Source organism: Mastigoproctus giganteus, chromosome 9 (genome assembly GCF_048544385.1).
Source record: "Mastigoproctus giganteus isolate SK-2022 chromosome 9, ASM4854438v1, whole genome shotgun sequence".
In the NCBI taxonomy this organism is placed as follows: domain Eukaryota; kingdom Metazoa; phylum Arthropoda; class Arachnida; order Uropygi; family Thelyphonidae; genus Mastigoproctus; species Mastigoproctus giganteus.
Window position 1 is genome coordinate 35,500,348 of NC_143583.1, and position 26,113 is coordinate 35,526,460.

The following is a 26,113-nucleotide window of genomic DNA, read 5'->3' on the forward strand; positions in this document are numbered from 1 at the left end:
AGTGAAGAATTCAATTTTGGCAAAGAAAGACCAATTTATAACCGAAAAGAGGTGAACGCTGAAGAATATCAGATTTGGTTGTCGTGTGCCCATACGAATATCGCTTCTTTCTGTAAAAAAAATCAAAAGTTTCGACTGGAGTGGTGACACAAACGCCAATGTTGTACTGTGGAACAGTGGAAAAAGATCATGTGGTCTAATGAGTCTCGATTTACACTTTTTTGCATCAATGGTAGGGTGAAAGTGTGGTGTGGACCTCCTGAAGCCATACATCCAGTCTGTTTCGTGTCCACCACTCAAGCGGCTGTAGATGGTATCGCTGTATGGGGTATATTCTGTTGCGCTCATAACGTTAGAACGTCATGTTACCTCAAGTGAATATCTTTCTGTTTTATCGGACCGTCTTCACTTTTCAATGCTTTATTTTCACTCATATTCTTTCAGAACGACAATGCAGCTACTCACCGTGCAAAAATTGTAACTGAATGGCTCGAGGAAAATTCCCAAGATTTCAATCTGGCTGCCTAATTCTTCAGATCTGAATCCAGTTCAGCTTTGTAATTATGCGACCACAATACAACAGCTAACAAAATATCCTGATGGAATCGTACAGGCTGTAATTCCGTTCCTGCTAGAATTTTAAAGATTTTTCTCTTTTTTTTTGCCAGTGAGTGTATAAATCTCTTTCTGTAAAGTTGGGAAGAGACCATTGTTATACAGCAAATGGACAAAAAAAAAATCTAACAAATGCGCAATACAAATTGGATTTACATTTATAATGAAAACTGCAATGATCTCCGATAATGTTTAAACTAATTGTACTTAGTGAATTCTTTGTCTGATTTAAATGCTCTTCTAAGTTGTCTAATTTTATTCGCAGCGAAAATCCCTTCTCTGTTCTGAATAATTAATAGAGGACTTAAGTAGGGGATCATACGAAAATCTCTGAATAAAAGAACCATAAATACACGCTAGTGAAGCAATCAATGCGCCATTTGATTTATTTAACAGCGTAAATATAGAATCGTTAAAGCTATACACTACATTTACGCATTATCAGGAACCTTCAGAAAGCAATAACAGTGTAAGTATTTGTATATCATTCTTCGGAACAATTTAAAAACAAAAACAGAGAAGATTTTCCAGAGTCGACAAATACAAACGATAAAGGTTTGATGTCTGTTTTTCCAGGCTATACAGTAAAAACGTGCGAGCTGGACGATCGTAGTAAATTATCTACAGTGTCTGAAGATCTCTAGGTAATCTATCTGAAAAATGTCCCTTCAGACACATCTAAGGGTGGATGGAAAAGTTTCTGAAGCGAAAAACTGAAAAATGATTTCTCTCAGGAGCTTTTGTTTGGGTAAACACCGTGTGATTGTAATGGATCACTGAACACGTAGTAAAGAAATAGACGTCGATCTTATTTAATAGGGCAAAAGCTAACCAGTTTTGGTAAAATAGACGTTCTTCTGAGCCGTTATATATAAAGGTTTGAAAAATGGTGATAGCATGAATATTTTATCGAAGAAGGAAATGTCCATTTGTGAAAATATCTTTGTTCCAACACGGCTTGGATGTACACATTTAAAAAATGGTCATTGGAAGCCAGTTACATTGTTTTACGGTGGCTGTGAAATACTAAAATATGCAGAAGTGTACAAGGTAATCCAAATGTCAGAACATATGACGTGTAACGGTATAATTATGCTGCTACTGCGAAAAATGAGAAATGGAGTTTAAAAAGCGAGCAACAGATGGCGCAGTCTGTCTAGTTGATTGAATATCAATAACAAATAGTAATTCAAGGTGCCCTTGCAGAACTGCTATTTTCTCTTTGAAAGTTACTTTTCAATCAGATCGTGTGCAAAAGCAATAAAAGAATATTAACATAATTTCAAAATCAGTGGCGTATTCACGAAGTTTTCCATTTGGGACACTGTAAAGCAGGAACTATCTGTGCTAAACCTCCTAGAGGCAAGCCAACTGTCTTCACTATAGAACGTTACCAGGATTATAAAAAATATACTGTTACAGTCAGTCTCTCGGAAATCAGTACAGAGCTTATCCTCTCAACCTGGATTGTCGTATTGACCACACCAAAGAGCAACATTAAAATTTAATACCTACAGCATCAACAACTATTCTCTCGTTGAGAGAACTAATTAACGACAAAGGATTCGCTTATTTGCAATGGTTTAATCTTTGTATCTACACCAAGGATCTGGAGACGTTGAATCGAACATGCGATGAACCGTCCATCTTTCAGGTTATATCAATAATCAAAGCACAGCCAGATCAATAATGATTGATCCTCTTTGAAAACCCGCTAAATTCTGAAAATTATCCAGCGATTTTCCATTCACCGGATAACAAAGATTGCCCGAAAGGGCAGTTAGAATATGTGTTGGGAGAAGGTTACTTCCAACACATCCTTCGTGTTGAAGAGGCTAAGATTACTTCAATGTTTGGAAATCAAATCGTCTCAAAAGATTTTTTGGCTCCACGATTCTCCTGATCCGACTTCGACAGGTTATGAACAATTAGCATTCACTTGAGGAACTTAAAAACAACATTGCCAGTGTTTAACTGTCTTAGCTAGTTAAATTTGCACACTATTGTGAGGCTGAGCTATTGGAGGGGTCAGCTATTGGGGAGTGCTCAGCTATATTGTAATAAAATACGGCGTACTCCGTCATTGCGATTTAAGTCTTGTTCATTTGAATAAGGTTAACTTAATACTGAGCTGAAAAAAGAAATAGAAAAGATTCTAAGGGCATTGTGTGTTACTGTGGCACCCTCTACTTTGCCACATCTCTATTATCGACATTGTTTTCAAGCCGTATTGTTTGCGAAGTAATTTACTAGGGACACTTTTACTGCTGTAATCCATCGAAAGAAAGCTTTTTGTAGACGTGCACCTACCAACACTTTGTCAACTAGTCCAGGGATTTAAAGATTCGTAAGGTTTTTACGGCGATCTCCGGCACCTTACAACGTTTGAAGAAACAAGTTTAATTAGGGTAGTTAGTGTGAACGGCAGTAGGCAACCAGCAGGAAATGACAAGGTCTCATTAGACGCTACTAAAGAGAAGGCTCGCGTGGGCCACCGGGTGAGTTCACAATCTGTTTCATTGCTTTCTTAATGAGACCTTTAAGCCATTATAGTGTTCTGATGGGCGTTCAAATCTCAGCGTTGTCAGGTTAACGATAAAGGGCTGTACTGATGGTAAAGCTCGGTGATGCAAAGGGTTTTGTGAGAAACAACGCAATTCGAATTGATGGAGGAAGAAGGCTTTTCTCCTTTTATTAAACGCTTTATTCTTCGTTGGTTAGTTCATTTAAAGGAAGAAAATTCTACCTGATCTTCTATTAAGTCTGGATGGGCAATAAATGATAATTTTCCATTTATTGGAAATATTTTAATTTCTTTTTCTCATTATTAAAAAAATGGAAACAAACAATTAACAACGGAATACAGTGGAACAACAGGAATAAAATCCAAAGTATATTATATGCTGATGATCAAGTTATAATTGCAAAATCCGAAGATGAACTACAGATAGTAGTAGCAAATGAACTGAATAAAATAGGTAAAAAGTACGAGATGAAAATCTTCACCTCAAAAACAAAATCAATGGGATTATGTGGAAAAAACACACAAAGAGTCAAAATTGTTATTGATGACAAAATAATAGAACAAATATCTGACTTCACCTATTTGGGAAATTTAATATCAAATGAAGGGAAAGACATCCACACTAAACTACAAAAATATAATAAAATGAACGGAAAACAAATGATAACTGAAACAAAATAACGACTGTACAACATCACTTCAAAATCAGCCCTCTTCTACAGCTGTGAGACGGGTCATAAATGAGAAAGATGCACACAAACTAGAAGCAGCACAAATGAGATTTTTAAGACCATTATTAGACTTTACAAGACTAGACTACCAAAAATTTAGATATCCGTGAGAAATTAAAAGTAGATAACATAGTAAATGACATAAAACGGTATCAGAAAAAAATGGATCAGTCACATAGAAAGAATGAACCCAGACCGGATCTGACGACGTTCAGCTCGGCGGTCCTCAACATTCTGAAATGTCTTTCCTTTGAGGGCAATTTACGCCTTGGGAAAGAAGAAGAAGTCCGCTGGTGCTAGATCGGGAGAGTTTGGTGAATGGTTGATCTGTACAATGCCATGATTCATCAGAAATGTCTTCACATCAAGTATGGAAATGGTGGGGGCATTGTCAAACGCAAAAAAAAAATAATAATAATAAATAAAAAAACTAGCTGCCTTTCTTTCGAAATTGGGGGCTCACTCGGGAAATGCACTTCAATAGTCTTTGAAGCATTTGTACGTAGCTCAGCATTGACGCTCACGCTCTCTCTCTCTCTCTCTCTCTCTCTCTCTCTCTCTCTCTCTCTCTCTCTCTCTCTCTCTCTCTCTCTCCCCCTTCAGTTACAAATTCTTCGTGAATCACCCTGTTTGTTGAAAAACATGACCAGTTTTTTCCTCTTCATCCTAGACTTTTGAAAATGAAAGTTTTAGCCCCCTTGATGATGATTTTGAAGTCCACTGCCTGCTCTGACGCTTCTTCTCAAGGTCGTATTGAAACACTCAGCACTTATCATCAGTGACAATACAGTCCAAGAAATTAAGATTATCTTGGCAAGTCTGGAAGAAGTCTTCGCATGATGACACTCTTCGTTGCTTCTACTCATCCGTGAGGCTTTTTGATGCAAATTTTACACATATCTTCCTTTTCCCTAAATCTTCGTGAAGAATTTGACGAATCGTTTCATTATTCATATCCGACTTATCAGCCATCATATTGAGGGTCAAACGATGATCTCATCCCACAATTTCCGTGAACTTTAGCATATCTTTCATCATTTCGAGAGAAAGTTGGAGGCCAACTTCTTGTGTCATTGCGAAAATTTTCACGTCCGTCTGTGAACCGCTTATACCATTCAAACGCACTTGTACAATTTCACGTTTCATCATCATCAACAGTTTCTAACATGTCATGCGTTTCTGTGGTAGATTTTCCCAGATTGAAACAATATTTGATACTCGTTCGTTGCTGCACTGCTAAATCGTGACACAGAACGTTAACGCTACCAAAAAAATGAGTTGTTATTTGCAACCTGTAGGGAACCTCGCGGGCAGCACAGTTGGTAAAATCGCCGTCCTCTTCACACGGTAGAAAAGGCGTAAGTTCGAGTTCCGTCGATGAAGGGAGGAATTTTTATGGGCCTTTTTTCAACTGAGTAAGTCGGTCTCAGGCGAGGGTAGCATGTTTTTTCTGCCGGAATCTCGGGTTTTTCGTCCAGCAAACAGAAAATCAACCATAGAGTACACACAATTTTCACACAATATGCACAGAGAAACATGGCCTTAGTCGTTGATGATCCTAAAACTCTATTACAACAACAACAACAACTTGTCAGCCAAATGGGCAATCTTTGTTGGAGGAAGTTTGAACTACAACTACCTCCGTTTATTTTCAAATCCGTCGAACAACTACAACAGCAGTAATCCTGGAGCATCAGTTTAAAAAAAAAAAAAAAAAAAATATATATATATATATATATATATATATACAGTATATTCAGTTCACCCATCCGTACCGTCCAAGAATTTGCCTAGTTCTTGCTTGAATTTATTCAACCCATCTACTTCCAGTGTCAACAGATGAATCCTGTTCGAACAATGGACCACTTCCGCGGATCTATTCTGCAACCATCCTTCCTCAACTTGAATTTATTTCACCTTATGTGTGTTGTCTCGGCAAGTGGAACAATGCCAATAACATTCAGCTTACCCAATACATTCAAAAACTTCAACACGTCAATCAGATCTCCCCGCATGACTAGTCACCAGACATTTCAATTTGCAGACCTGAAGTCCTTCTAGGTAAGAGCACCCTTTTATTTCCTTCGCCAATCTGGTTGCCCTTCTCTGCACTCGTTCCAGCAGATCTACATCATTCCTAAAGTGAAGCCTCTATACAGTACTCAGACCTGTATATAGTACCCAAGATGCGGTCTAACCATAGGCTACATAAGAGGATAATCATCTCCTTGTCCCTGTGAGAAAGGTTTCTGTATATCATTGACAAAACCCATGAGCTATCTTGTATGGCAGCATGCCTGCAATGCTCAGAGAAGTTCATATCTGACTGTATAAAAAATTCCCCAGTTTTTTTTTTTTCCATTTTCCACTGTCCTGAGTGCAGTACCACACAGTCGATTAATTAATCTGCGATTACTGCTACCCATATGCAGTACCTTACATTTGCCAATGTTAAAGTTCAACTGCCTTTTCTGAGCCCATCGATCTAAATTTTCTAAATCTCGGTGCAGTAGCATACCATTATTACTCTCGTTAACCACGGCTTGTTTCTAATTCTTCAGATTCATTTTCTGCCTACACCAAAGCTCGCAACAATTGTAAAGCAGTTATTAATCAGTCCAAACTAGAGTTTGAACAGGCTAAGAGTAGAAAACTTGCTTCTTGCCCTAATGGTAGTCGAGCATTCTGGTCTCTTTCCAAAGCTATTGGCCGCAACTTTTGCCCATCTCTGCTCCCACCTCTGTCCAAACCAGATGGTTCTGTTGTCACTTCAGCCAAGGATAAAGCTGACCTGCTAGCATCCCATTTTTCTTCCAGCTCATGTATTAATGATCTTGGTAAAACACCTCCCACTATTCCCAACACGCTCCATTCAATGCCTCTTGTGGTCTTCCGTCAAAAGGATATTAGAAGGATTTTGATGAATCTTGATGCTAAGAAAGCTCCACGTCCTGATGGTATTTCTCCACTTGTTCTCAAAACCTGTGCTCCTGAACTTACTCCTGTTCTTTGCCGCCTTTTTTCACTTTCTTATTCCAAAGGTGTTTTTCCTTCTGCTTGGAAATTTTCTCATATCCAGCCAGTTCCTAAAAAGGGTGACAAATCCCTCCCATCGAATTATCGTCCCATTGCAATTACTTCTACTCTTTCTAAAGTAATGGAGAAATCAATTAACCGGCAACTCTTAAACCACCTAGAAACCTTCCGTCTAATCAACGATCGCCAGTATGGATTCCGTCAGTGTCGATCCACTGGTGATATTCTGACTTATGTTACCCATTTATGGACTAATTCAATGGAAAGGTTCGGTGAAACACAAGTAGTTGCTCTTGACATCTCAAAGGCTTTTGATCGTGTTTGGCATAAAGGTCTTCTAAACAAGCTTCCATCTTATGGTTTTCCAACTGTTTTTAGTAATTGGTTATCTAGTTTTCTCACTGATCGCTCACTGAGGGTGATGGTAGATGGCTCTCTGTCTTCTAACTTCTTCACTAATGCCGGTGTCCCCCAAGGTTCAGTTCTTTCCCCCACTCTTTTCCTCTTGTATATCAATGACCTTCTTCCATTGACTGGAAATCCTATCCATAGTTTTGCCGATGATAGCACATTGCATTCAACTTTCCAATTTGAGAAACCTTGTCCTGCTCAATCAGCTTTAACTTCTCGAAAATCTGCTACCAATTCCTTAAATGCCGATCTTCAGGTAATTCTCCAGTGGGGCAAAGACAACTTAGTTGATTTCAACCCTTCTAAAACTCAGTCTTGTCTTATATCTCGCAAAAAGGATTCTTCTGCTCCTATGCTTATGTTTAGTGACAATCCGATTTCTAGGCAAAATGATATATCTCTTTTGGGGATTACCCTGACTTCTAATCTCTCTTGGCACAAGCACATTACAAATATTGCTTTCTCTGCATCTAAAAAACTTGGTTTTCTCTTTCGCTCTCGGCGTTATTTTTCTTCCAAACAGCTGCTCACTCTGTATAAATCGCAAATTCGCCCTGCCATGGAATATTGTTCCCACATCTGGGGTGGTGCCCCCAAAACCTCTCTCAGGCTTCTTGATTCCATTCAGAAGAGGGCAGTTAGGTTAATTAATGATTCATCTCTAACAGAGTTTCTCCACTCGCTTTCGCATGGACGCACTGTTTCTGCTCTGCTGCATGCCTCTTCTACAGATACTTCCATGGGCACTGTTCTTCTGAATTGGCTTCTATAATCCCCTCTCTCTCTTTCAAAACAGTCCGAACACATGCCGCCACCAGCCAACATCCATTTACTGTCCAACTTCAAACTCACAGAGCCAACTTTTCATCTTCCTCATTTATTCATTCAACTGCCGTTTTCTGGAACAACCTTCCTTCATATGTATTTCCTGAAAATTACAATCTACAGAAGTTCAAGTCCAATGTCAACAAATATCTTCTTTCGTCTTCTCAACCTCCAACCCAAGCACGGTACTAAGTACTATAGGTTCTAATACCTCTCGTGTTTGGGGTTCACATATAAAAAAAAAAAAAAAAAAAAAAAAAAACCTGCCAATTTTTGTATCATCTGGAAACTTAGATATCAAGTCTGATATGCGTTTATCAATATTATTAATAATGATTTAAAACGATAGGCCTAACACTGAACCCTGGACGACTCTACTAATAACATTAATCCACGAAAGCAGTGCCCATTCATAACCTCTCTCTCTCTGCATTCTTCTTCTACTTAATCATCCCTTTATCCATAGCAGTAACTTGCCCTTAATGCCACCTTGCTCCAGTTTGTATAGCAGTCTTTTATATGCAACAGTAATAAAAGCTTTCCTGAATTCCAAATATATGATATCAAAATTATATTGTCCATCCAGTTCCTTGGTCACTGCATCATAGCAGCCTATCAGATATGTTAGACAAGACTGTCCCTTAACAAGTCCATGCTATGATTGCTGTATAATTGCATTCCTGTACAGCTGCTCCTGCATTGCTTCATTATTTTCCCTGGAACAGATGTTAAGCTAAGAGTTCTCTAATTACTCGTTTCACCTTTTAACCCCATTTATGAACTGGGGATATATTAGCATATCGCACACCTCCCCTGAATCCAATGATGCTCTTGTAATTATGGCTAAGGGTTTGCTTACCTGCACTGCTGCCTCCCTTAATATACTGTAATTGGATAGATTCCATCTACCCAGGCGCCTCTTTATGTTCAACTTCAACAATTTCTCTTCCATAATATATATATTATGGAAGAGAAATTGTTCTCTTCCATAATATATATATATTATGGAAGATAAATTGTTCTCTTCCATAATATATATATATTATGGAAGGGAAATTGTTGAAGAATATATATATTATGGAAGAGAAATTGTTCCTCTTGTATTGCCTCTCTAACATGCTGCTGTAGCAAACAGAAAATCGACCACAGAAAATCTGTGGTTGCTTTTCTGTTTGCACTTATGTAATACATATAAATGTCTCAAAAACATAAACTGTCAAACATGAGCACCAGCCAATGGGATTTTAAACTGGTGCCAACTGGATGCCCTCAGCGGCATTAAAATGCAGTCTACACGACCTGTTCTAAAGCTAATCTGTTACCCGTGAGTATTCATGAACAGCTTCATGCAGACTGCATTTTAATGCCACTGACGTTCCCTGATGGTAACTTAATGCACTACCTCGTTTCAAATCTCTCTCTGGTTGTTGCGCATAAACCTCTGAATGCTGATGCGATGACTACTATGACATTTGGGCAATTTTACTTTCCACACAAATTCTGTGGAGAATACCCTGCTTATATAGGCATGAGGATACCTCGACAAATTTGTTCAATATTTAATGGTAGCCTTTGCTGGCTATCATTAAATTAATATAATTACAAATTTCAAAAGCATCCAATGTTAATTAAATGTGATGTTGGACTATCCATTTGTAATTAAAGTTTGTGAAAATTAAAAGCTTTTAAATTAAATTATCTTTTATGCGATTAAATCTATATGTTAAATTAATTATAAATGATAAGTTATCTACTAACAGTACCAAAAAAGCTACTCAAATGAAAAAAAAGCGCAATAATTTGAATTATCGGATCTCTCCCCTAGTTACGAACACCCAACTTACAACCATCGTGCATGCAAAGAAATATTATTATTATTATCTGGTAACTAAGTGGATTAAATAAGCCCTAACACAATACTAGTATAGAGGAGAAGGCTGCTCATTCGTAATGTTTCAAAAAATGAACAACCTTCGAATATTTATTTATTTTTTCCTGTTGAACGAAAAAGGATAAAGTTTCCTCTATCGATGTTGAATAAGAAACGAATTACGAAATAGCTCTTGATTTTACCCCAGTTTTTCGATGGTGAAGGACATCTGCACAGTTTTCTCAGGATTTATAGAGCATGGCAGGACAATTCATGGCCCGCCTCTCAATGTTGAAAAAACAAACAATTATATTTATAAGATCGCGGTTTCAACTTGATAGCAATCTGGACTCCAGTCACACAGGAAGATTAGAACGCTAATGAGTTTCTCAGGACATCAATTCTATAAAGACGAACATTGTTTCGTTGTTCTATATTAAATTTATTTCATAAATAGATTTTTTTTTTAAATTTTATAATTGCAAACGCTCAGGATAAAAAAATCTTTTACATAGCGAAAACATTGGGGTGGGGGTAGTAGGTGCGATCAGCTTGGGTGGGAGTTATTGATTCTTATTAAGAGCTCGGTCTTAAAATGCTTTCTTCCATATCTCGTAGAATCTACTCTTCCTACTGCGAACAAGTCTAATTATCAGTACTGGGAATATCAATTCCCATTATTGCGTAAGGGATGATTCCAACAGAATATTCCTAGATGTTCTATAAAACTGAGGTCTGACCATTCTATACAGGCTATAATTTTCTTGTGATGGTGCTAGTTCACTGAGAGAAATCTCGTGTGAGAACATGCATTATCGTTCACGAAAAGGAAGTCTAGACTAATTACTCCTGCACGTGACGAAATAAGGATCAAAAATGCCATAAATATCATAAATGATGAATATAGTTGGTTATACTTTTATTTGTATTTAAAACTGTATTTCCGTTTCTGTGTGTTTGCTTCTTAACCTTTGAATACTAGTATAGTTGACTATGGACTGACTCTATGTTTCTGCATTATCCTTGCAGAAACTTCCTTTTTCCATAGATTATTGGTACCAAGTGTAAATCGCTTTTCTGTTTATAGGATCGTTCTTAAAAAGTTCCTTTATTGGACAGTGGCTAGAGCTTTTTTTTTTTTTTTTAATTCATTCATCATCAGTGTTCTGCCAAGGGCAGGTAAAAGCACAGAATTCAACAACCACTACTCCATATCACCCTATCCTCAGCACTTCTTCATATCTCTCTATCCTCAGCTCTCCTAGTCACTTCCCCTTATCAACCATCCCTCTCGATTCATCAATCATAGTTTTCCTCTGTCTCCCTCCTGGGTTTTTTCCTTAGCTTTTCTCTCCATCACATCCTTCATCAATCCCGACCTCGCAACACATATGTCCAATTCATTTTTCTTCCTCCCTCTGATTATTTCATAAAACATCTCTTCTCATCTACCGTTTTCAAAACTTCCTCATTTCGCACTCTATCAACCCATCATACATTTTCCCTCTTCCTCCTTCATATCCACCGTCCAAAACTTTCTAGTCTTCTAAAATCTTCCATTCTCAATGTCCATGACTCTGCTCCATTAAGTACCAAACTTCATTCCAGACATCTTACCAATGAATACTAGTAATCTTTTCCTTAAATCATTTCTCAATCTCCTACTTAATATTCTTCTCCGCTTCTCAAAAGCTGTTTTTCTCACTACTATTCTGATTCTTATTTTTCTGCTTGATATTTACTACTTCCACCATTAGGCTTCCCAAATACCAAATATTTCCTCTCTCATACTCTACGTTTTTCCAATGTCATAACCTTTGTTTTCTCAATATTTATTCTCACTGAAAACCTGTCGCAAATTTCCTTTGGCCTATTAGCCAATTTCTGCAATCCTTCCTCAGAATCTACAACCAGTCAGTACATTGATGGGCAGTTTTAGATTTGTAGATGGTGCTATACCATCTACAAATCTAAAACTGTCCTAGAAATTCTAGAAATTGATTAGAAATTCATTTTTTCTAGAAATTTATTAGCAGTACTTTGAAGCTATTAATAACAGCATATCAACTACATAAAAGAAGACGCATTTTGTATCCATCTTGGTTATTAAAATTTCTCGAAAACTTTTTAATTACGAAAATATTGACTCGAATAATTTGTGCCCTTTTCAAAAATAAATACGAAAACTCTCAAGAGACCAAGTTGAATCAACAACCCCTCTACGTAGAGCGAGAAATTGGAGCCAATTACTGCAGTTGAAATATCAGCATCCAATGAAAGTATAAAACAGTCTTCGGAGACTGCGATAGACCTCTTTGCTCATTTCCTTCTGTCAATCACTAAAAGCGTTAGCACATAGCCTAAAGCAATCCATGCAGTAAAAGTCTCTCAAATAAAAGAAGAGAATATGGACAGCATATATTTATACGTCTGCCTTCTTCTTCTCTCTTTCTCTCTCTCTCTTTTCTACGCTTTTCCAATCGCATATTCTTCGACTCACTGCTAAGCTAACACCAGGCGAACACGGTAAGAAAATGCAAAGCAGCACAACCCCGTTCCGATGCAAATTTCTCGTCTGCCGTGCCTTAAGCAGGCTTTTTCCATATCACCACACACCATCTGCCGCATCCCGAAAATGGCACGAACGAACGAACTGGAGCAAATGAAAGCTTTGTACTCTGACGACTACCAGAAGTTGAGACTTGAATAATTAAATTTGTTCCTTGGACGAAGGTAGAGTGGTGCGAACACGCAGGTGATAATAGAAGGTGGTTAAGGCCTGTGAGAATGTGCGCCAGTTATGGCGGCTGTAGATGGAAATAGTGTCGCTTATTCCTCCCTCCCCCTTCCACCTCGAACTCAGCAAATGCAAACTTAGTGTGCAAAGCTGTCATTATTAATTACGTTGAACTACACACTGAGTCCGCACATATAAAGCCTTAATTTATCGATCTGCGAGAGAAACATAGAGGCCTGTGTGCGTTAAGAATACCTAACTTTCCCATGAACAGTTTAACTGGACATCAAAAGTCTAATGTGGTTAATTTTCTCCCAAGAAAATGAACTGCAGTAATGGGTATAATTCTTTCGGTTGGGCAATTTCTGTGGTAATGAGGCTTAACAAACGTTTTGGCTGTGCGCCAGAATTTTCAGTTCGTCCATAGTTTCTCAATTTTAAGGATGGATACGAAACTGAGTTAAAAGGTCTTAAAATACCCTAATCGGTACAATTTACAATAATACTTAGTCCATTAAACGCCATCAGTTCTGAATGAACAATGTCAAAACAAACTATAAAATAAAAATATGCTGGAATAATATATTCACTAACTCCCTCCACCCGAGACTAAATGACCTCATCTACTATTGCCGCTATAGTTAGCACATAGTTACCTCGGAAATAATTATGGAATATCCTTGATGGGAGTACTGTATTTGATCTTGGAACATCCTTGATGGGAATACTGTATTTGATCTTGGAATCCTCTGCCACTGCCACATCATAATAGATGGCTACATTGAAATAAGAATCGTATAAGATCTATTGATCTTCCAGGTGTTTGTGGAATCATTGTGGTAATATATGAGAGTGTTTAATGATCAGCGCCAAGCAGTGTTCTTTCAGGATGACTTGGATAGGTCATAAAAGTGGCAGCTCTGTTTTAATGCAGAAAAATGATGTACGTTCTTACAGCAGAGGAAGAAATGGATTTGGGAGTTGCGATACGATCGGACATGAAGTTCTATGAGCGGTGTGGACAGGTGGCAAGGAAGGACAATGATGTGATAATTTGTCGAACATTGCTTGTAGAGATAGTGAGATCATAGTCCCACTGTAAAAAGACAAACTTCTTAAAATGGTCCAAGAACGGGCAACCTGCTTGGTGAGATCTGCAAAATAGTACCCATATGAGGTAAAACTACGAATATGTGGGCTATAGAGCTTGGAAATCAGACACCTTACTGGGGATCTGATGGAAGTCTATATGACTAACGTTGTAATATAATCAAAGCGTTTTGACTTATTTACTTTTTTGTATTTGTTTTTTTAGCTTCTGAGGTGCGCATATCTCCAGAGAGCCATCTGTTCTGTTGCTGGACGCAAACCAAATAACGTGTTAAACTTGTTCTCTCTGTTTGTACAAAGATTTATATTTTTCTGTGCTGCTTCCAATTCTTCCAGTAACCATTGATGCAAGATATGAAGAAGTCAAGCAATTGAGTAAAGTCAGTAGTATGCGTCTTCCAGCCACACGATAGAAAAAAAGATGCAGCTTCGGTTGACCTTTCGATAGAGCACATAAACTTAATATGAATTTGGTTTTATGGGCAATGTCTCCAGATATTAGCATGTTTGAGATCATAACCTGATATCTTTTCATGAAGATTCGTATTTCTCGGAGGATGTTAGATGCGTCTCTTTAATAACTTTTCCCAGGATCAATACGGTGTCGTGCGAAACTAATGAGCATCTTCCTAATGAAAACTTGACAGTCAGTGATCAAGTGGAACATGTTTTCAATCAATCAACGCTTAAAATGACTATTTACCACTTTTACTGGTGGAAGAAAGATGAAGTCGATTATTAATAAATTTTATTATTAAAATATTTAAATTAAATTATAATAATAAACAAATTACTAATAATTAATCTGTTTATTTAATTGTTAATTAAGTATTTAAATGTGCAATTCGGAATGGCATCTCCATCTCCTATTTTTAATAATCATTGAATTTAACATTGAGCAACGACTATTATTAATAAACTAACTTTTCTTTGACAGTTACGTAGCTTAGGTCATGAACCTCGTCCATCATATAGTGACCATGTGATTACTTAAAGGGGGTTAATGGTGTCATGATACAGTCGGCCTCGACCCCATTACTCAAGCTTACGGAGCTAATCGGCAAGTTGGAAAAAGAAAAAAATTATGGATCCGTCAAAGCAGTTGGCTGTGCAGACCTGTCAGATATCGAATTTTTCCGAGAACTTTGTATCAGCGCCAACTCTGCCAAAAAAGAATTAAAAAAAAAGTTCTTGGGGCCTTTCGGGCAACTGTCATTTTGCAAAACGTTGGAAATTCTGAGCCCACAGAGTTTTGATAAGACGTCCTTTGTTGATTCGAGAAATGTTAGCTCATGAAGCACGAGTAGATTATGTGACGCTTTAATGCGTGACAATCTAGCGACTCAAACGTGTCTTGTGTTCTTCTAAATCTACCCTCTTTCTCTCTCTGGTTATACTTTTAGATTTCTCATATTGTTCAATACCGATGTTACTCTGATAAATATTTTCAAATGAGCTCATCTGTTCTACATTGAATTTAAATCCAGGAAATCTTTAAGCTCATGGGAAGGAAGATATTGGTTTCGATTAAAGAATTTTTTTTCTTTCAGCAGCCTTTATGCTTTACTGTTGTCATTACCGCCGATATCCATTTTATATTGACTCGTGATGCAGTCTGTAGCGATACATATGTCACCTCCGTTATTGTCTTTAGCTATACACCCACTCTACAGACATTGATAATAATGCCTCTCTCTCTAAATATTAAATATCTCATTACCTTATTTCCCAAACATTAACTTCCTGGATGTTCCATTTAGATTCGGAATGTACGAATCTCTAACATCTTGATAAAGCAACTTACAAAGAAAATGTGTAATTTGGTGCGATATATAAATAGGATGGGTAGTTTTCAATTTGCACCTACACAAATAAGACCTCTGCAAAGTTTATTCCATCAGTTTCATCAATACTCGTCTACGTGCCCTCATGGGTAGCATAGTTGGTAGGATCGCCCTCCTCCCCGGTGGAAAAGACTTGAGTTCGAGTCCGGTCGATGATGGGAGGAATTTTTATGGACCTTTTTCACAACATGGCTAGGTTAGTCGGTCTAGTTTTATCCTGATTATTCATTTTTACGAGTATACGCCATCACTTGTATATGCTTGATACTTTCCACGCCGGTAGCACATTGGATATAATCACTTTCCTCTACACATCGACTAGAAAAAGCTCGGGTTCGAATCCTATCAATAACGCGAGGAACTTTTATGGACTTTTTTTAACTAGGTGGCTGAATTAGTCGGCCTCTGGGGCATAGGTGCCAAAGGTTTTCTCCCTAGAAACTTGGTTTTTTCGTCCAGCAAAACAAATAAATCGACCAGAGAACACAAGCAGTTTATGGACATATTACACATGCGCAGATGAGTTTGTTCTCCGGTTGTCCTGGTACTTCGTGAGTTTAAAACATCCTTGAGATTCTGAAATATACACGAAATTGGTGCTATTATTCTAAGGATAAAATCTATCAGATGACGCCGCTTGATAATTTTACCGTCGCAAATGAATTATAACGATTATCTGAGATGTTCTCTATCAGTCTTTATGCAAATTCTAGTGTCGGAAATTCTGTTTTGGAGTCGCGTAAATGTCATAGGTATACATTAATTGCAAAAACTTTTGGGAGTGTCTAGAAAAAGAAATGAAATGTCAGATTTATCACTTAAGGATTTTGTAGTCTTCATAAGAGCATCTCTTATATTTCTTCTATTCTTACATGTAGTTTATTTTCCAATAAAATCGCGAAGACAGACTAAGAACAGATAAATCCAAATACAAAGGATACAAAAGACAACTCTTCATCAAAACAAAAGGAAATTTTAATAATAGAAAAACCACAAAGCCACAGAATGACAGAAGAACAAAGAAGAGAAGGAGATAGAGAAATGTGCGTGCATACCTACTGCAAAACTGTCGTATCGACTGCTCGCTCATCGGATACACAAAGAGATGTCTTTAGCATCCAGCGCACAAAGAGGTGTCACCCACATCTGCCACCTTGCAAGTTCTGTGCGAGATGAGAAAAAAGGGAAGAGGGGGAAAAAAGCGTGTAAAAGAACGAGAGGAAAATACGCATTGACTGCGGGCGTGAAGTGCATTTTCTCTTTCGTGCCCAGAAGACACTTCGCTTCCTTCAGGAATTGGTTGAAGTCGGCTGTTAATGGATTCATAGAATGATCCTATTCCAGACCGGATTCATATTGTGATAGAAAATACGAAACGAAAGATTTTCCTTACTCCAAGTTAAGTGCACTACTTTAATCAAGTTAAAAGACTTGAAACACCTCTAAGAGTCACATTAAATATTGGAACTTCTTTTATACACTGCTTGCTAAAAAAAATAAGCAGCACCTTTCAGTATACAGAATATGCCATTTTCACAGGAGGATTGTTACTAAGGAAATTTACTTCGTTGTTTCTTGACATAAACTATATACATCATCTTAATCCTTTTTTTTTCTTATTCTTTTTTGCTGCTTCTTTTTTTCTTCATACTGTTAGAGTGGCAGTGGTACGAACATCAGTACATTGAACCAGACTGGTATGAGAAGTACCTAGTAGATCCATGGCCGCGCTCCAAGTGCCAGGGTTGGTAACTAGCTGGTGGAACCTTTCCTGCCTCCAGCTAGGATAAGTGGTCAGTCATTCAACACGACATAAACCAACACCACACTACTACAGTATATTTACACCACCACACTGATTGGCCTGTATTAGTACGGTAAAGTACCAGTAACTTTACATTAAACTTTATCAATAACTAAATTGCAGAGTTGCCATAATTTGATCGGGTTCGCGTAACACGATAAATTAAAAAACAAAGTTCGTGTGGAGGATCCAAACGCCGGATCTGTTGATCTACGTAATCTCAAAGATGTTCTATGGGATTCATATCCAGTGATTTGGGCGTACAAGGTGGAAATCACTTGAGAGTTCGGCGAACCACTCTCGAACTGGTAGGGCGCATTATCCTGCTGGAACAAACCTGTGTCATCTAGAAAGACAGTCACCATGAAGCGGTGTACCTAATCACCCACAATGGATAGGTAGCTTTTAATATTCAGAGTGCGGTCTAGGGGCTTCGATATAATCCCAGGAAAATATCTCCCATGCTCACTGTCGCCACCTGAGTGTTTCTGTTGTAGCAGAACATCGGAGTGATTTCTCTAGGCACTTTACCACCGAACCCTCCGTTTACCGCCCACATAAGAAGAAGCATGATTCATTGGAAAAGGCAACTTTTTTTTTGCTAATCGTCAATGGCCCAATAAAGAGGATTCGTTGGATACTGGTTTTTGGACTCAGCTAGTTTTTCCCTGGTTAAAGTCCATGTTTATCTGTTCCATTGTTTTTTTTTTTTCATCGTCTCGCACGAGGCGAAACGATGTATTGGGCCAGTGACTGCTGCTCTATCCACTCTTGGAACATCTTTAACTACCGCAATCCGCGAAGAATCCAAAAGATTCGCAGTTTTCGTAATACTGCCGTCCTTCAACCGGTACCCGACAATCTTCCCTTTTTCGAGATCCGTCAGATCAGGACCTTGCCCATTTTGATCAAATACTTCGTATGGACCGCATGCCAGGAACCTGTCTTTGGTGCTCAGCCTTGAAATAGAAATGCAGAAAAGAAACACAAATCACTTTCTCTTGGAGAAGTCAAAAAAAGGTAGAAAATCATCCAATTTTAACTAACCTGTCAACGAATGTACATTTTAAACTTGAGGCACATAACATTCTTCAATCATATATTTATAGATCAGGCTACAGAAAAACTCAACGATACTAAAATAGATATGTTACTACTTGCAGTTAATTCATAATGTTCACAAAAAACGCATTATTTATTAATACCTCAACATTTCTTTTATCCCATATAGGAACTGCGTAAGATCGAATAGTAAAGACAAACATCCAAAAGTCTGGTATCCAGGCAAGACACAAAGTAAGTAAGATTTTTTTCCGGTTTAAATAAATTTTATTTGAACTTTTGAAAGAGAAAGTATTTATGGACTTTTGAATACTCCACAAATACTTTCTCTTTACAAATATAATCCATAAATAATACGCAACCAAAAATAACAACTTTTGATAAAGGTTATTTAAATTCTCCGCTGAGTACTGACTATATATTGGGTAAGAAAAAGGTAAGGTCATAAATCCATTTCTTTATATTTTACCACTATTCCCGCGGCTATAGATTTTAGCTTGTATCTGCGCATAAGAGTTCATATCGCTAAGCCTATTGCATTATAAATATTGATATTTTATAACGCCATCAATCACCAGGAGCACTTTCTTTGATACTAGCTTCTATCGACCACTTTTAGAATAATATAAAAATGTTAACTCTTCCCAGAGATTGCTTACTGAACTAGTAAGCCTTGTACTGAGTGCATAGACTTGTAAACCTTTCTTTTTAGAGAACTCTTTCTTCTTTTTATGAAATAGCAGCAAAGTCTTTGATAAGAAGTATTCATGGAATGTCCTGGAAGAATACATAATGCGCAAAATATAGTCCATATTCATTTTATTTTTCCAGGGAGCTGTACATCCATCATATGTGAACGATACAAAGTGCCAAAATAGACCTCTTTGGCAAGTTGTGCCAGTAAGAAGACGATGTAGATGGTAATTATGCAATTAATTCATTCCAAATGCCACCACCACCACCAGGGAAGTGGGTGGAGTTGATTCTAGGGTTAAAATACACGAGATAAGATAATCCCACACAGGTATACGAGGAACAAGAGAGGGATTATACTGGATGTATTGTCCTTAGTCCACAATGTGCTCATACTGAAGAACTGCGTTTTCAACACCTGTATTCCTGGCGGTGACTTTCGAAACTATTGTTTTCGTCTGTCTACTAATTATAAGTCTTTTCTCTTCAGGTGAATCAGAGTAGATGAACTTTAATTACAGCCTCTTCTTAATACTCCATGAGTTAATGGTTTTCAATTAAAACTGTAATTTGCTAGTACATTATTATGTCCAAATATAAGTGCATTCAATAGTTATACCAATCTGATTAGATTTCCTTAAACAAACTGTAGTTGAAAGCTAAGCCTAAACATCAATTTAATATTATTATGTCCAAACATAACAATATTGGACTTGCAAACAGAAACTGCAACTTTAATATTTAGCTGAAATGTTCACAAACACTCTCATTGATGATACCCTCCCCCCTAGTATACAACAGATCCTATTGCATTACATGTCAGATTATTATAATCCCTACTCGCTATTTTGATGAGATTATCCTATCTTTGACAGCCTCTTACGATCTTTCCTTAAGGCAACAAGACGTGTGAGTTTCAAATTCTCATTACAAATGAGAATTTGATACTGCCTTGCTAAAATATGGAACGTTATGATAATCACATTATGTAAACCTCGCTGTCTGTTATTTTTAGTAAAGCTTAAAGGGAGACTTCGATTTTTACAAGACTGTAGCATCTCAAACGTGTCTTGACTTGAAGCTAATTAACAAGCTTCCTTTGTCATAAAAATTAACTCTAATAAGTCGCAATGAAGAACGCTTAATCATATTAGAAATTTAAAAATTCCGTAATTAGTAGTAACACAATATTCTATTAACTACGCTTAAAATTCTTACGCCTAATTAAGCATGTAAGAAAAATGATGTATTATACAATGAACTTCGCTTGATTGATTGGGAAAAACTTCCTTCTTCCATAATAATTAAAAAAGACCTTTCAAAGTCCAAATACCTTGGACTTTGTTAATTATTGTGTAATATTTTCACATCCATACAACGATGTGGTTATTAAATAATGATGAACTCATTGAAAATACATTTAGGAACATTACCAAAGTACTACATACACAAAATTCTGTATTTCGTTAAGGATCCCGACATCCAGGAACCTTGCCATCACCCCAGGTTTAATATCGGTGGATTACACCAGTGACTCATTTTATAGTTGACAAAACTACTGAGGAACACATCTACAGTTTCGATTATAACAAGGAGTAATTTTGAATGCAGGTTTCTGTATATTTATATGCTCGTTGTGCATACTCCAAACATAAATTAATAATTTCACCTAAGAGTATTTATATTCGTTATTTATGGTGCGCGCGTTTAGTAAAAGAAAAATTATGATAAATAGGATGACCCAAAAGTTTCTATGAAAAATTAAATTACCACTAATGTTTTATTTTTTTAAAAGATTATATATTTCACTCATTTGTTTGTTTGTTTGCTTTTGTGTTTTGTTTTTACGTGCCTTTTAAGACCCTTCTTAGATTTTGCAGCTAATGATAGCTTCATTGATAGGGGGAGGCAGAGAAATGGACGATTTTAAAAGGTTCAATAATTAAATAAAGAATGTGTATTTGCCAAATTATAATTTTACATCTACACAGCATCCCGTTGATTTTTTTAAAGATGATATCTTTGAGCTAACTTCCGTTTCTGCGCTGACATTCTTCTAATCTTGAACGCATGTTTCCCATGACGCGGACTAGCATCTCCAAATGGAGTCCGGCAATTTATTCACGAATTATTTCTTTTGGCTCTTCAGTATTGCGTGGGCGATGAGAGTACACTCTGATTTGTAAATACTACCATAAAAAAGTCGCATGCTGACAGGTCTCGGAACTTGGAGGCCAAGATATATCTCCAGTCCTGCAGATTATATGGTTATGAAAAAAATAGCAGTCGTACGGAGTCCATTGACATCGTGGCAATACGAGACCTCGTGCCATCTTGTTGAAACCAACTGGCCTCATTAACTTGAGGAAACCCAGTTGTTACCTTTACATTATCATCTTCAAAAAAATATGGGCCGATAATACCATGAGATGAAGTTTCACATTACTCTGTTACCAAGTTACTGTGCAATGGTTGCTGCTGGTGGAATTGAAGAGGGTTATCTTCCGACCAATACGGAAAAGTTTTGTTAATTTACAAAATTGATTAGATTACAGTGAGCTCATCATACGTCCATAGATTGTGAAAGAGTCTTCATCAGACATCCGTAAATTGTGCATAGAGTCCTTCATCAAACATCCATAGATTGTGAAAAGATTGTGAATAGTCGTCATCGACATCCATAGATTGTGAACAGAGAATTCATCATGGTCCATTTGAGTTAACATTTCTTGACAACTTTTTCCCTACCCCACCCTGGACATTTAATTTTGAACGTGCATGAACATAAAAAGGGCATCGGAAAATTCTTTATTCTGACGAAAATTATTTGATCACCCTAAACTCCCAAAATGTAGTCGTCAAATGTAGCAGCGTAGACCATCTACTATCTGATGGGGACCAGTAAGTACCGAAACAGGCTGTCATACCAGTATTTCAACTTTTACAATAAATAGCAGATTAATCCTTTGGCGATGTTCTCTGTTTACAAGTAGGACAATATCAAGGCAACTTCGTGGTAAAGGCAAAGTTTGTTCTGCTCTGAGCATTAAGACTTAAAAAAATGATATGAAAAAAATATTTTAAAACATATCGTAAGTCTATATCATATATGATGGAACTGTGCTTAAAATTTCAAAAACGTAAACAGCTGAGCATATTCACTTCTCCAGAAATCAAAGTTTTCATCCCAGCTGACTAACAAATTATTATTATCTAAGTCCTGCTTAAGCTAGAACGTTAAGGAAAATGCGAGCAAAGAAATATCAGCTCCAATGGACAGATAAAACTGCTTCCTTCACATATCAAAACAGACTTCCTAGAGATTCTAATAAAAACTCCAACCATCTGAATTGTCCCGTTTCCTTCTTCCCAACCAATCAGGCTCTCCTGCCATCACATTTTTTTCCCAATATATTCTCATCGCTTTTAAATCTTTAAATTCTTTTGTCTCAAATGTCTCCAACCAGAGGCGGATTTAATTAAAAGATGACATTTTAGAAAGGCAAATGAATATCTTTTAATCCGTTGCTAAGCGATTCGTGAAGTTAGTGGGAATGTGAGCTCAATGTTCTGGTTCATTCTGCTACTGTTGTTATTAAAATTGATTTACAGGTTTCCGCGAAACGCCTCACTAGTTTTGGCTAATGGCGAATTAAGCCGATGAAAGTGCCCATTGAAAAGCGACGTTCAGCGAGAAAACATTGCTCAACAGATTAGATTTTTATTTTTATTTTTAAGCTTCTTAATGAATCTTTCAGAGTGGCCAAACTGATAATAGCCAGGGAGATGAAATTCATTTCTGGTCTAATGAAAAACATGACTTAAAACATCGATGATGATTAGCTAATACTTATAATTTCAAATAATATCCAACTTTTGCTAATCTATATCTTTCTGTCTTATATTTCCTGCTTAATCTTACGAGTTCCAAAGAGCTAATTTCTTATTAGTAAACTCTGGAACAATAAACCTGTAACGTCTCGAATAAATCTCCAATTAAAACGTTGTAAGTAGAGTTCTATTCACGTGTGGGATTGCATCACCTACCCTAACAGACCCTGGATTTTAACCTTTAAATTTAATTAAAATTATTCGGATTTTTGAACTGTTATTGGAGTATATTAAGGACGGTCCTTTTACCAGTAGTTTGCAATACTGTTTTATATCTTTATTTTGTTTTCATAATAATTCTAAATTTTGTAATTTTTTGGCCACTACGAATACTTATTAATTACAAAGAAAAAAGTTTATTAATTATGCTTATAAGTATGAAGGAAATTAAGAAAATTGTTAGTATTCATTAGCCGAAACTTTGACGTTATTCCAACACTACAAACCAAGACAATATTTAAGAAAAACTGTTTGAAATTAATACTCAATAATAAAAAAACGCCATCCTGGGTAGCACAGTTGTTATAATCTTCCCCACACCGAGTCAATGACGCGAAGTAATTTTATAGGTCTTTTTCACGACGTGGCTGTGTTAGGTGGTCTCAGGCGAAGTTAGCATGGTTGTTTCTCCAGGAAACTCGTCCAGTAGACAGCAAATCAACCACAAAACACACGAAGTTTACAGACATATTATATATGGCACAATATGGCCTAAGTTTTTGATGGGCCCAAAACTCTACAACAACCAATCGATTATGCGTGCGTTCTCTGATCAGTTTGCCTGTTTTGCTGGATAAAAACTCTAGTTTCCAGGGGAAAACCTTTCTATCCTTGCTTGAGACAAATTGAATTAGCCACGGAGTGAAAACAGCCAGTAAAAGTAACCGGCGTCGTTAATGAGATTCTAATCCAGGCCTTTTCCACTTGGATGTTGGTTGTTGGTTGTTGTTGTAAGGTTTTAGGCGCATCAGAGACTTAGACTATGTGCCATATATATTATGTTTCTAAATTGCGAGTGTACTGTGGTCGATACCCCCGTGGATAGCATATTGGGCAGAATTGCCGTCTTCCTCACGCCGGGTGGGAGAAGACCTGAGTTCGAGTCCCGTCGATGACGTGAGGAATTTTTATGGGCTTTTTTCACAACGTGACTGACTTAATCTGTCTCAGGCGAGGTAGCATGGTTTTTTCTCCCGGAAACTTGGGGTTTTTCGTCCAGCAAACAGAAAACTGACCACTGAACACACGCAATTCACGGACAGTGTATACGGAGAAATATGGCCTTAGTCGCTGATGTTCTTAAAACCTTATTACTACAAACTACTACTGTGGTCGATTTTCCAGTTTGTTGAACAAAAAACAGAGTTTCTGGGAGATCGGCTAACTCAGCCACGTTATGAAAAATACCCATAAAAATGTTTAGCGTGATTGACGAGATTCGAACGTGGACCTTTTTCACTCGGTGTGCGAGGGCAGGTGATTATATTCACTGTGGATATACCTACGAGGGCCCCGTGTGGGGAGGAGGGTGGTACCTGAAAAGATACACAAAGTGAATAACAACATAAACAGACAATTACTTAAGAAGGTATACAAATGACAACCATAAATTCCAAATCAGTGACTCCAGAGCAATAAGTTTTTGTTTTATTTGAAGTTCCTGTCAGGATACCACTGCCTGATTAAATGAAACTAGCTGAAAAGTTTAAACAGAAAATAGATTGTAGCGTAGATAACTCGAAGATTTAATGCTCTTCCTCCAGTAAACAACTCTGCTAAATCTGGTACCGACTATCTCTATACAATAAAATATTGTCGGGTCTATATCCCTTCATGAGTAAAAATCACAGCTACCATACGTTTCAGCCATGTGTAACACTAATGATCTTCAGTGGAAGAAGACCTAGAAAACAGTGGTATAAACTATTAGGTGGACTGGTAACCGTGCAAAGACTTTTCTTATTAATTTGTTTTTGAACTTCGTTATCCACTCAGTTCGGATTTCCTTTCCATTTCTTTTTGGTAGCTAAGAGTGGAGTATAACAAAACACAACGCGCTCAATTAGCCAATAAGGATATCAGACTACAGGCTAGAGCATTTTCAATAAACTTTTCTCCGACAGCTATTCAACCTTCCATCAGAATGAAATTCTATTTCGTTGTGATGAAAAGGCCTAGGCGAAGTTCCAGTTCTGTATTTAGCGAAGACCAAGTTAACTGTGGAACTTAAAAGAAGCCTGGCTTTTCTGACATAAAATGAATGGTCTAGTTTCACAGAATTGTTAAAGTGTACCATTTCAATATACGATGTGTTATTCAGAATTTAATAAAGCTGCAATCTTGTACGCATGAAAAGCAAGTAACGTGACCTTATTGCAAATTTTGGAAACGCTGGTCCATTTTCATTTGAGCTCCAGGTTGCCTTTATCATCAGATTAACCACGACAGTTATAACAGTTATAGCGAATGGCGATAGCTTCGAAATCAACAGTTCCTATATTGTGAGAGGACGAGTCTCTCGATTAAAATACTCGAGAGATGATATCCTCATTCAAAATTACAACTTGATTCACAAATCAAATTTATGCAATTCATTTCATAGACGATTACTTGGATACAACCTGTTTATTTCAAAAGGCTACTTTCTGGCTTCCTACTGAAGCAGTATCGCTGTCATGGTACCATGAAACCGAGCGTGGCTGGACAGATGTTATATCCGATGGCGTCAGGTCCATAATGCGTGGCGGATGCTCCAACTGTTCCTAACCATTATTGCGAAGGAAGTTATATTGTAGGGCAATTGTGCGGCTAGTGAAATTTTGCAGAATGATTAGCTTGTCTAGAGAAGATCTGGATGTTTTCACCAGAAAGCATACCGTAACTAATGGTATGTATTGTGATGGTCATCAGCAAACTGTAATGGCTCCAGAATGTTCCTAATGTGCTTTTGGTTAAAAGGC

At 37.3% G+C, this 26,113-nt stretch overlaps 1 pseudogene across 1 annotated transcript in view; it reads left to right on the forward strand.

Annotated features, from left to right (window-relative positions):
- Window positions 1–26,113, forward strand: part of LOC150080143 (sex peptide receptor pseudogene) — a 275,783-nt pseudogene that overhangs the window by 141,194 nt on the left and 108,476 nt on the right. The window contains exon 3 of the transcript XR_016547436.1: window positions 18,739–18,803. The product of XR_016547436.1 is annotated as a sex peptide receptor pseudogene, transcript variant X1 (transcript). The remainder of the gene's footprint in view (window positions 1–18,738; window positions 18,804–26,113) is intronic.